This window comes from Rhipicephalus microplus, chromosome 1, assembly GCF_043290135.1.
Source record: "Rhipicephalus microplus isolate Deutch F79 chromosome 1, USDA_Rmic, whole genome shotgun sequence".
Taxonomy (NCBI): domain Eukaryota; kingdom Metazoa; phylum Arthropoda; class Arachnida; order Ixodida; family Ixodidae; genus Rhipicephalus; species Rhipicephalus microplus.
The window spans coordinates 138,163,945-138,177,188 of NC_134700.1; positions in this window are offsets into that span (position 1 = coordinate 138,163,945).

Below are 13,244 nucleotides of genomic sequence, written 5' to 3' on the forward strand. Positions count from 1 at the left end.
CTTTCCGTCGTCGCCTGAATTGCGGAAGCAGTTGGTGTCGTCCGTAAATCGAAAGAACTTGCGCGTGTCTCCTTCGTTACGCCTATATCCACAGCACTTCGTTGGTGGCAAGAAAGCTGGCCAGAACAACGTTCCTGTGCTACATCTTGGATACTGAAAAGAAATAGAGACGGAGTCACTCGTGTCCAGAGCACCCGGCCGGCCGCTTTAATTACCGTTTTCTTCAAAGATATGCAGGTATCACGATGCTAAAATATTACGTAACATAGTTACACTGCATGCACTTTTTTTGCTTTATTTCAAGCATGACCGGAAGCTTGTAGCTAATGTGAAGTAGCAGCACTGGCCAACAGCGTTCCCAGCCATGCACCTTGCTGCTCTATACAAGTGTGGTTACGTCTGTACGCAAATCGCTGAAGGTACTGCACTTGCTGCTACTTGTACCGATGATGAAGCACTGCCGGTCGCGGAAGCAGAGCTCATTTTTACGTATAGCGTAAAGGCGCACCGCTGACCTGTTCATACAGCGACGGGTCGGTCAGTGGCAGCAAGGATATCACGAACAACAGTCTGAGCAAGCTAAAAATTGGCGAACACACACTTTAGCAGGGATCTCACACCAACGAATAATGTGCCGATTCGAGTAAGCGCAGCCTTAGATGGTGAGTTTGCCAAAGTTGCACGTTAGGCGGAGCGCATTTAAATATGGCGGCTGCCTGTCGTGAGGTTCATTGAAGTCACCGTCTGCATCGGCTTTTGGTTAAAGAAACCTGTGGCACACTTTATTTAGGTTGTGGTGTAATGTAATCGCTAGTGCAATCATGGTTGGTTGTGCAGTTGTCAGTTGCTCGAGTTCGAGCACCAAAGAGAAAAAGATTTTCAGATTCCCTTGAAAGGAATGAAGAAAACCGAAGTGGGTTTTGTGGTAATCATGAGAGCCTTTGGATGCGTAGCGTCAGGTGGGTGATATTTGGCACAAATCCTGCATGTGTGGTTTGGTTTCTCTGACACATTTGGTATTTACGTACGGATGCTCCCACCAAAGACCCACGGCAGGTTGACATTTTGGCACAATGAAAGAGGAACTGAGGCGTGAAGACAAAAGCACGAAAGGCATTTTGATGTGTCGTTTTTCATCAGCACAACCGCAATCGCTATATACGCAGCCACGATCGACAGGCATATGGCGTTTACGCTATATCGCACGGCCGCCGCACAACGTACAGCAAGCTTTGACCCCGATATCGAAAATAGCCTGACACAGCAGCCAACAGCCGCACGACATCAGGCCAGCGGTGACGCAGTGTAATCCACGGACGTGGCATTTGTCAGTGATATGCAACGATGTATACACAATCAGCCAGTGGTTCTGAAGGCGATGACCTCACACCAGTGGGAGAAAATCATGTAAGGCTATGTATACAAGAAAAAGCACCCCACTAATCTACTTACCAAACAGGTATACAATGTCTTGCTGGTAATTTCAAGAGTACCTCCAAGCATTTCTTTCGTAGTACTCAATTTATTCATACGTCACTTGGTGCACATGCGAGCAGAACAGGTAAGCATACGCATAACCAACACGGTGCCTGACTATGAGGTTAGTGTTGTCTTGGCCAGCTTGTTTACCGTAATACGTAAACGCTAAACCAGCTCAACTTCGCTGAAAAAAAAGTTACCGCCAACATATTTCGCTTTCAAAACTTTGTCAGCGCTACATTGAAGTCGAAGTCATTCACTAACAAACATTTGAACAGTTTGCAAGGATGTTGCCGCTGAACGCGTTAGTAAGATGGGATACCCATTTCACACGTTGAACACTGATGCGAGCTGCGGTGCAACTGCAAGTGCAAAAAAATTTGCCCCGTATCTGCATGTAATCTGCAAACGTCGTCAAAAGACGATAGTCTTGCGTGTGGAGAGAGTGAACAAGACATTTATTTGATGTTCTGCGCAAGAAAATCGGTGAATGGTATTCTGGAGGCGCTGCGATAGAGTGCCTCAAGCGTGCAGCGGAAGCGAACGAGCGCATCAAGTCACGCCACACGTGAGACATAAGCGCCTCCTGGCAGTTTTCTTGAAAAAAGAAGCGCGTGGCTCTGAGACGAGCGTGCGCGCCCGTCTCAGAGGTGAGAAGGTGTAGAACGCAAGGCGACGTGTAGGTGCTACCACCTAAGCAAAGCGGTAGAAACACTCGCCTTTTCGTGCAAGGGTTGCATGTGAAGCACAGCGCCGGTTTTAGTAAAAGACGCACATGCAGAATATATACGTGTTTGTTATGGTGCCACAGACATGCACAATAAGTGATTTTTAATTGACAATAGCACAAGTATGAACGCTGAACCTTGAGCAACTTTGGCGGACGCTGCGGATGGGGTCGACCGTTTCAAGTACCCGGTGCTATTAAAAGTGGACAAACAGACAAATGTACAGACAGACAGACTAAAATTTTTGCGTTGAAGGTCCCCAAAAAAGACTATCGTCTTTAAAACAGCTGAGCGCACCCACTGACGGAAACATGTAGAAGTAAGCATATTAGTGGGTGATGTGCGTTATTTTGTAAATGTAAAATTAATTGACATACGTGACAACCAAGGCCACACCACTTATTCCGAAGAAACGCAGAATCGGGATAGCACGTACCGCCTATTGTTCGCCACTTGAATGAATGAATGAACTTTATTTAAAGTCCGGCAGTGTCACCGGACGAAGTGGGGGAAGAGGAGTTTAATACCTGTTCCTTCCCCCTCTCCGTGCCTCTTGAAATGAAAATATTATTTCGCTATGACAGCGCATGCTTTCCTTTCGTTGTCAGTAGTATAGGTACAACCAAGCTAACGTGTGCTAGAAATTCACAGCATACGTGATGTGTAACCATGAAGAAAGCGAGCGACACCGACACCAAAGGGGTGAAGCAGCAAACGGAGAGCCGTTGAACCGAAAGCTGGTGCCGACCGCGTGCATCCCATGAACCTTCGTGACTCCAAGGAGCCGGAAGCCGCGTTCACACGGCCTCGAAGGCACCGAAAGCGGCAAAACGCGCCGGAAATTCACTTGCTTCGTCGCCTAAGCTGCCGGAAGACCACGTCGCGAGTCCAGAACAAAAAAAAAATGGGTCCGGGACCGATTTTTGCGCTACGCGAAAAGCGGATCCGCTTTCCGCTTCATTGCGTTAGCTGCACTAGCTCAAGCTATGTGATCTAACCAGCTGGCCGCCCGATTCAACACGGCGGCACAGGCGTCGGCGTTGGCTCACATCGGCTCAAAACGTAAACTACCCGTGCAGCACGACGAAGTTTGACGGCCTTCAAGAGGACGCGTTCATCGAGAGAGCCTGGTTTGGATTACGATGGCCGAAAACACAGGAAGTAGACGGTGCAGCAGCAGCAAGTTGGCCCCACCGCAGTGGTCTAGTGGCTAAGGTACTCGGCTTCAACCCCGCAGGTCACGGTATCGATTCCCGGCTGCGGCGGCTGCATTTTCTATGGAGGCAAAAATGCTCTAGGCCCATGGCTCACATTTGGGTGCACGTTAAAGAAACCGAGGTGGTCAAAATTTCTGGAGCCCTCCACTATATACGGCGTCTCTCACAATCATGTGGTGGTTTTGGGACGCTAAACCCCACATATCAATCAATCAATCAGTAGTTAGTGGGCATGCCCAAACGTGTCTCGCGTTTGTGTTCAGCCGGTTAAATCCGCCAACGCCGCTGCCGATGCGTTCACGCGTGTCGTTTCTGCTGGCTTATCTCCCAAAACAACGTTTGAAAAGGTGTCAGGTGTTTGTTTTCAGTACTTTGCGTGAATGACTACAATTCGCTAAAAAAGCAGGCAAAATCGAATTGATTCTGAAGGTATATAGCAACGGCAGCGGCTTGGGATGGAGCAGAATGAGTGTGAACGTCTTCGATGTACGTGGTCGTGGCTTTCAGGCCGTACTGCGTTCTCGTTTTCACTTCACTTTTTAAGTGTGAACGCGCCCTTTCACTTCCCCCTTTCTTCTATGCTTGCTCCGTCGGCGCGGAATTAGATCCAATAGTAGATTAGGAGGCGCTGCTCTACGCCAGAGTCGAGTGCTCGCTCACAAAATACATGGGCTCTCCGTCTCTGTCATTAGAACTATTGTTACTGACACTGCCTCAGGTCGCTTCGATGCCTTTCACCGTCTACCTTCCTAGGCGCTTCTAAAAATATACAAATGGCTTATTTTTACAGAAAAGGCAACGGAAAATAATTCCTGGAGGCCCTTCTACCACCGCGAAAACCCCCAAGGAAAACCAGATCTGCCGAGAATCCTGTTTTGGACACCCATTTACGGTCAATGGTATTCGGGGCTTTCGGAGGAGGGAGTGGCGGAGATCGAGTACGAAGGATGCCCCGATCGCTGCTACATTGCCAACGATCGACACATGCTTAGCTTCAGCGATGCCATTGTCTTCTACGGCCGAGACATCGACCCCGAGCACATGCCAGAAGAAAGGGCCCCTTTTCAAAAGTGGATCTACTGGTCCCTCGAACCTCCGTGGCACACTCCCGTGGCCTTACTCAAGGATCTCAACAATACCATTAACTGGACTATGACTTACAGGTAGGTGGAGTGGCCAGTGATCGCTTTTTTTGTGCGTGTGTATTGTTTAGCGTGTGTGGGTCGTTCACTGTGCGGAGAGAGTGGTTCTATAGCCTTGAAAAACGTGAGCAGTTGCCGTACTAGCTCGAGTGAAATATGCTTTATCCGTACAACAATAAGGGTGGTGTACCGTTGAGTTAACACTATTAATACCAACGAGAGCAGACAAGAATGGCAAGTAATGTAAAAGATACGTTGTTAGAAGTAACTGTAATGTCAATGAGAAGAAAAGAAATTGGACGAAAAGACATCTTGCCACCGGTACGGACCGAACCTGCGTGCAGCAGGACCACCCGAAATACCGAACATTTAGGGTGCTTCCTTTGGCTGTATAACTTACGGGGTGTTTTCTTGAAGTTATATGAATACTGGGGTATGCTTCAAGTACAGGTGACTTAGGTATATATTACTGATATTTAGCGTTGCGCAGCATCACAAATCTTCTTGATATCTACTAACACCAAGTAAAAGCAGTTTTTCCACGTTAGTTCGTTGTTTGCTGTATGTAGTTTAGCGTCCTAAAACGGTATAGGTTGTGACAGATGACGCAGTGGAGGGCTACAGGTAATTTCGACTGCTTGGGGTTCGTTATCATGCAGTGACATTGCGCAATACACGGGCCTCTCGCATTCCATCTTCTTTCAGTTCCGACCTCCATGGCCGAGATCGATGCGACGACTTCATTGATTCCGGGTCTACAGTGAAGCGCGGCAATTAAGAATACACTGTGCCTTCCGTGGTAGGGTCTTCCCGTGCACTCAACCAGTTCGCTTGGGCAGGCTGCGGAATTTCTGTTGAGAGAAAGAGAGAAAAAAAATAAGGGAAGTGCAGTGTGCTTAACGAGAAGAACATTTCCGATTCGCTACCCTGCACTGACTGGATTCGCAGGGAGTGCAAGCGGGTGAGGGGGAGACCGAAAGTTGGGTGGGCAGAGGAGATTAGGAAGTCTGTGGGTATAAAGTCGCAGCAGCAAGCACAGGACCGAGTGGCACATGGGAGAGGCCTTTGTCCTGCAGTGGACGTAGTCAGGCTGATGATGATGACCCTGGACCGGAGAACAGCTAAGGGGGATCAAAAAGTAACGAGGAAAAAGGAAAAAAGGAATGGATGAAAAAAAGAAAACGCGCTCACACCAAAACACCACGGGGCTATCAATGCCGTTTTTCGAGTCCGCTTGACCGCAGAAACTTCAGCAGAACATTCCTCGCTCTCTGGTTGGAAACTCGAACGTTCCGGCAGACGTTCTGTTCCGTGACTGAAGTATCGTTATGGAAACTCTTTCTGGGTTGCTCCGCAAATTTTCATTGCGTGTAGCTTGGTGTTTCCGAGTTTACCTGACAATTTGTTGCTGTGCTGCGCTTCGCATTTGGCGCCAAATTTGTCGCGTATGCCCCGTTGCCACTATAAAGCATGCTCAACTATTTCTACAATAATTAAAGAAATAAGTGCATAGGCAAAGTATGTTGTATTTTGCAACCATAAATGAAGCGTAGAGAGGATTATCCCATCGAGGCAGAATTTGCATGCCAAAAAAAAAACAAAAGGTAGGCCAAAAATAGAATAAACTATAGCCAAAAAGAGTTACGCGTCTATGAAAACGACTGCAGTGCTAAATTTAAAAGCGTTTTGGGGAAAATACGAATAAGTATGGTGCGAGCTCGTCAAGACCACAGAATCGTTGAGATTTAGGCATTATTTGTTGCCTTTAAAAATCATATTGGTCGATATAATGAAACCAATGAAAGCACTTTTTTAAAGTATATTTCTGTTTAAGCTCTTTGCGTGCGTGTTCTGGAAAATAATGGAAGTAAAATCCTTTTGGTGACAATAAATATGACTACAGCATGAGTGTGCCGGAACTGACAGTTACTGTGATTCAATCATAGAGTATTCATTCTGTGGGAACTACACACGGCTGCTATCTGGATGGAAAATGCCGCTCGCCTTGGTCGATAGCTGTCACCCCGGCAGCTATACTGCTCTGTCCGGCTTCGAGTCCATCCAGCGGAATATCTACGAAACTGCAGCCTCGTCGGCAGCGCACCGACTCTTCCTTCCGAACCGCGCAAGCTGCCACGGGCACCACCACTGCGCAGCACTGTCTCGAGATAACTGACACATGGTACCTACATGAAATTTCATGACTATTTATTGCGTCACGACAAAAACGGGGCACTTAGTGTTCTGGAGTCCAGTCCGCACTTAAACCAAAGAAACGACTCAAGCAGTTTGTCCGACATCCTATTTCTAATGTCGTGTGTAGAGTGCCCTCGTTGCGAAATACAGAGCGCTTGTCCTGTTCCCTTCCAACTTTGGTTTGTAGTCGCAGTTTGCGATGGAAAAATTCAGGTTCCAGCCACGCGTTAGAAAGCCTTAGCTTTTGTATACTTCTGGCGACAAATTCAATTTCGGGAGCATGAAAAACACCTTGGACATTATGTTCTCTCGCCACATTATTGAACGCGAGTGGTTGTACACCGTCTACATATATTTATACCTTGGCTCTGGCTAGTCAAGGGAAGAAAATACAGCCAATGAGTATTCATGTATAGCCATGGTGATTTTCCTGCCACCGCCAGCCTAGAAGAATAGCCAAACGGGCGCAACGTAGTCAAACTCGATAAACCTGAGTCGAGAACAAGTGACAGAATGCTTCATAACGTAACCCTTATTGTTTTACAGAAACCAATGCCCAGGTGGTATAGGTTGTGCGCTATATATAACCCATTATATATTTGCGTTCATGGCAGTTGAAAATAGACCGTCCTGTCACATTCCTGTGCAGGCACGACTCGGACGTCCGAAACGACTATGCCACGATCAGGAAAGTAATGCCAACTCAACAACCATACTCAGAACAGACCCTCAAGGAAATCTGGAAGGGAAAGTCTAAGACGGCGGTGTGGGCCGCTAGCAGCTGCAAGACGTCCGGAAAGCGAGAACACTACGTGGAAGAGTTACAGAAACATCTCTATGTGGATGTGTACGGCGAATGTGGTGAAAACGTATGTGCTCGAGGAAATGCACAGACTTGCTACCAGATGTTCGCGAGAAACTATTTCTTTTACCTGTCTTTGGAGAACTGCATCTGCAAGGACTACGTCACCGAGAAACTATACACCCCGCTGCTGTACGACATCATCCCTGTCGTGTATGGCGGAGCAAACTACAGCAACGTTGCCCCTCCAGGGTCATACATCGATGCCCTCAGCTTCGAGTCCCCGATGTACTTGGCTCGTTACCTTAAAAAAGTGGCTAAGAACTACAAGTTGTACAGGAGCTACTTCCAGTGGAAAGGCAAGTACGACATTGAGCCTTCGAACGGCTACAACTTCTGCAACTTGTGCCGGAAGCTTCACAGCGATGACTTCAAGAAGACTTCTGTCGTACCGGACATATACAACTGGTGGAACACGACGTCGAACTGTCGCGTTTGGAACAGGAGAACCAAGAAGGTAGAGTAGCGAGCGCCGTTTCATAACGGGTACCGGTGCACATGAGTCTGAAACCTTCTGATTTTGAAAGACGGCAAGCTAGGCACAGCAGCGTAATGCGTTAGATAATCGTGTATCATTTTTTTGTTTTTCTTTTCTCAAAACAGTGAGCAGTTTACTGAGTGACGTGACCAGTTGGACAATTTTCACGTAGCCGCCCAGTGAATGAAGTTGTTTACGCGCATTTCCCGTGTCAAATGTGCCGTTTTACAGCATGTGCCCGCCGTTGGTCCATATAGAGGAGTAGAAGCTTAATTATTTCAAAATAATTTTGTGTTTCTTCTGTTTCATTGTCTTTCTATCTGTGTTCTTGTCTTTTAATAATGATAATATTATCTGACGTTGATAATGATGTCTTGGGTTATTATCTGCAGGTCGAGCTCTATAACCACTAGAGCATCGCGGCGGGGCGATTTTCTAAATACGAATCATTTCTTTGCAAACCTTACGTAGTTTCAGCATATCTATCCATCTATCTATCTATCTATCTATCTATCTATCTATCTATCTATCTATCTATCTATCTATCTATCTATCTATCTATCTATCTATCTATCTATCTATCTATCTATCTGTCTATCTATCTATCTATCTGTTTGTCTGTCTGTCTATCTGTCTATCTATCTATCTATCTATCTATCTATCTATCTATCTATATATCTATCTATCTATCTATCTATCCTAGCCGCTTACATCTGGGTTATCTCTTTAACTTAACACATGTCAAAGTTTCAAAGGAAGGGCCATAGTGTATGATGAATGCATACGATGAACAGGGACCTTTACGTCAATTACGTGAGATATTTCACGCGTACGTCGATCCCTTTCAATCCGCCACGTGTATGGCACCTACCCGCATAGGACGGGTCATGGAATGTTGGTATGAGCCAGAAATGATCGACAAGTGATATCAGACCAGAAACAGCGATGACAGAACTTCAAAACTCTTTACGCCACGGCGTCACCCGTGAAATGAAAATTCGCGGCAGGATTAGGCCGTGCTGTACCTGAGGCAAAAATCAGAAAGTTAAATAATCGCATTAGGAGCCGCAATCAAACCCAGGCATTCTGCGTGACACTCAAGTACTCTACCACAAAGCTGAGCCAGCGCTCGAAACAGCTTACGAGGAAACTCCTTTAATGGCGTCATATCGCGCCAATGTCATCTTTAGACGCCCTGTTCATTATCAGCTTTTATAACAATGTAACCGACATTACATAGTGACTCTCGTGACTCGCCAAGTATGGTATGGTATGGTATGGAAAAACTTTATTTAGGTCTGTCGGGGCGTGAACTATAGCATGTAGCGGGCCGCTCCCACGTCGGGACACATAGGCCTAAACTCTCCACCACGTACGTCGTGGGCCCATTGGGCTAATAGCTGCGTCCTTTAATCCGTAGTGCGTAGTGCAGCATCGTGATCATCAGCAATTGCGCAACCCGGAGGAATATGCTGAAAACCACTTCTTATGATATACACTCATCATCTCACCTTAGCCTGTAGTTCATTCGGATAATACTGACAGCTGTGAGTATACAGTCATGACGTCGGACCATAGAGAGTCCTTCGGACGTCAATGTAGCCGACGTGCCTAATAAACTCACGATCAATCAGGTCACCGGGGGTGGGAGGGGGGATCCTAGGAACTTATTTTATTGTGTACAGCAATAAATTCTGGAAATACAGGTATATTGTGTTGCTTACTAGGTTTGCGATTTTTCTCCTCAAAAGTCATTTACACAGGAGCGCAAGCGGTACTTTTTTTTCGTGGGGGAGAGGGGGGGGGCACCATGCTAATCTGGAGTTCAGGCCCAACAGGGAGATGTGATCGACTGTCACTTAGAGGGCTCTATGTCATGGCTGGGGGGGGGGGGGGGGAGGGCATAGGCTCGGTGTGTCATTATCTGGCTATATGTATATATCACTGCTTCGACCAACGCTGGCTTCGACAGCAAAATAAAATGAAATACTTTTAAGATTGCACATCACTTGTGTTTTACGGGAATAAATATTATCAGCAAAACTAGCACTCTTTCACTAAGTGCGCTCAAGTTTCGTAAAGCGCCAAATTGGCGGTAAAGTGTTTTTTTTTTTTGCAGCAGAACTTTACATAGTTTGGGGCAGAGAGAGAGAAATGAACTTTATTGTGACCAGGCTCTCTGTACTTCAGCCCTAAGGTGGATGGCCTCCTCAGTCCAGGTATAGAGCCATGGTTCGCGGCCGCACCCGGAGCCATTTTAACTAATCGTAGCTGGTTGTCAGGGTCTTGCGTCACCAGCAGAGCCTCCCACATAGTCTTCGGATACTTCCTCTGGATCCATTTCTTTCTCTTCATGTTTACTTCGCAGTGACAGTGGTGGTAAGTCCGGATTGTTATCACACTCCTGCACATTGTGGCTGAGGGTGTTGCGTGTGTACGGAGGAAAAAACTTGGAGTTCGACCTTTAGGTTTCTGGATACGTTGCGTGCATCAAAGTTCCGTGTGAATGAGTTCCAGCTTGTGGTCTTCTCCATGTTACTGCTTGCACCCTACTCAGACTCTTGATTGTGCCGGTAACCATTTTGCAATACTTCGAAATCATTGTTCTGTGCCTACAGCCTGCTTGTACAGTAAATTTAATCAAAATCGGCATCGGGTACTGGAGACTCATGTGTCGCTCTGACCTGGGCACAACCGTAGACACAACATTGTACTTACACACTCTCACCACATCCACACACGCATACACTCAAGACCACCCCAAACAACGATGCTTGTGGGTCACTGTCTTCGCTATATATGTGCGTGGATGTGCGCTTGAATGGGGGAGTACAGCTTAATCACTTCATTAAAACTCGCAGAGTCTGAAATAAACTTCCACAGCGTTTCGATTGCAAGCATGCTCTTTGCGGTACTGCACTTGTCTGCATGCTTACGCATGACCACGAGAAGTGTCTTATATAAGCAAAAGCGCAGCTTCACGTAGCCGCACCGAGGACAACAAAGGGAGCTGTGCTATTCAAGGCAAAAGCCTTATGTTGTTCTTGAGTTCAATAATTCTGGCGTCTTGCGGTGTAAACACGGATGCTGTTCCAAGCCAGGACATAGCTGCCACAATGCATAGATTAGTGTATAAGGTTAATCACATGTGTATGAAGGCGAATTAGTATGAACCAAAGTAAATGATAAAATGTGAATCACGTGTGAATTTAAGATAATTTAAGCTGAATTACATGTGAATTGAGGGGAATTAAAGCAACAAATCAGATGTGGGTTCATTGTGAAGCAAATGTTAAAGCGTTAGTTAAAGTGGATTAAATGTGACTCAAACGTGAATAAACGACGTGCGAGTCTCATCACGGAGTTGTCAAGGTCTTGCGTCACCAGCAGAGCCTCCATTGGTACAGGCATTTATTGATCGAGTCACCCCACCATTGAGCTGAGAACGTCAATTAGATTTGAGCATATTGCGAGAGCACAGCTGGCTCTGTAGCATAGCATAAAGGATTGTAAAATTTTTCTGTTCAGAACAATTTCCTCTCGTTCCTCAATGCTCCGCACTTCACAGAACCTTAGACGTATGATGTCCCACTCAAGCTCATTCTACTGCAATTCTTGAAAATCAGGATGATATATTACTTTGTAACTCAGTTGGGGTGTTTTCTCGATTGTCTCAGACAACGTCACAAGACATCTGCGATATCTCACGAATATGAAATACCCGCCTCGGTGGTACGATGCTAGGCTGCTGACGCGAAGATCGTGGGTTTGATGCCATTGCACAGGCAGTCGCATTCCATAAAGGCGGAGCTCTGGAAGCCTATGCATGCGGATAGAGTTACTGTATATGCTACCTTTGCATGCCGATGTTTTGCAGAGGCACCGTGCGGTGGAAATCTGCAGCCAAAAACGCCCATGTGAGAATATCTACGCCCGAGCATCGACAAATTTGCCTCTCATACAGCCTGGCCCGACATTTTCAAATGAGCGCTAAGTTACATAAAAGCGCCAAACGATTTTTTTTCTCGCCACATGCAAGCTTCTTCAACAGCGCAGCATCCTTTTCGACCATACGAAGGAGCGTCGTGGTGCAGGGAAAAGAGCCGACACGCCCACCTCTCTAGCCACTATAATAACACGCTCTCTCCGTGCGATTAAAGGGGCCCTGAAACACTTTTTCAAGTAACAATAGAATGTATTCAGTAAAAGAACTCATTGCCTCACGAATTAAATGCCGCTCAAATTTTAAGAATCCGTCCTGTACAAGCGGAGTGTCAAAAATTTGTCAAACGTTGTAAACGCATTCTCTCTTCTCTCGGCCCGATGAAGGCGCTGAAAACTAAGCAGACAGTAATGGCAGGAAAAAAGAAAAAACGTCACGCGCGTTTTGTGATTTTGCGCACTGTTATGTATTTTTTTTCTTCGAATACGCGGCTTTGTCAGTGTGATGGCGCGCACACGCGTTGACAAGTCACGGCCTCCCGCTGCGATCCCTGTAACGACCAAGCGCACCATGTTCAAATCAGCCAATGGCTCATAGATGGCCTTCTACAAGTGATTTTTAAAAGTCTTCTGTTCTTTTATTGTGAATTGTATGGTGAATTTCAATTTATTGTGAATTTCAGGCCACGTGCTGCGCTATATTATTTAGCTAGGGTGTTTCGGGAGCCCCTACTGCCAATCGGCAGCGTTTTCTGACCGTGTTCAAGAAATGTTGGAAAGAAACAAGCCACGCGCCCGCTATCTTGGAGGCTAAGCTCTCTCCCATTGGTTTGCTGCAACGTTTTAAATGCAAAGCATTTCTTAGCGAACTTCAGCGACTTTGAGCGTATCTATCTATCTATCTATCTATCTATCTATCTATCTATCTATCTATCTATCTATCTATCTATCTATCTATCTATCTATCTATCTATCTAGCCGCCTATGACTTTTTGCTCTCCTGACCGTTTGGATAATGATATCAAAACCACACTTGGTAAGGCATAACATGACTGTATGAAGAACATATTTGACTAGTCATGAGATATAAATCATGACATGTCATGTCATGTCATGAATGTCATGATTTACATTTCATGGTCCTGCAGCTCTTGCGGTGGTTTCGTTCACATGGCATGTTGCAAAACTGGTATGGTATAT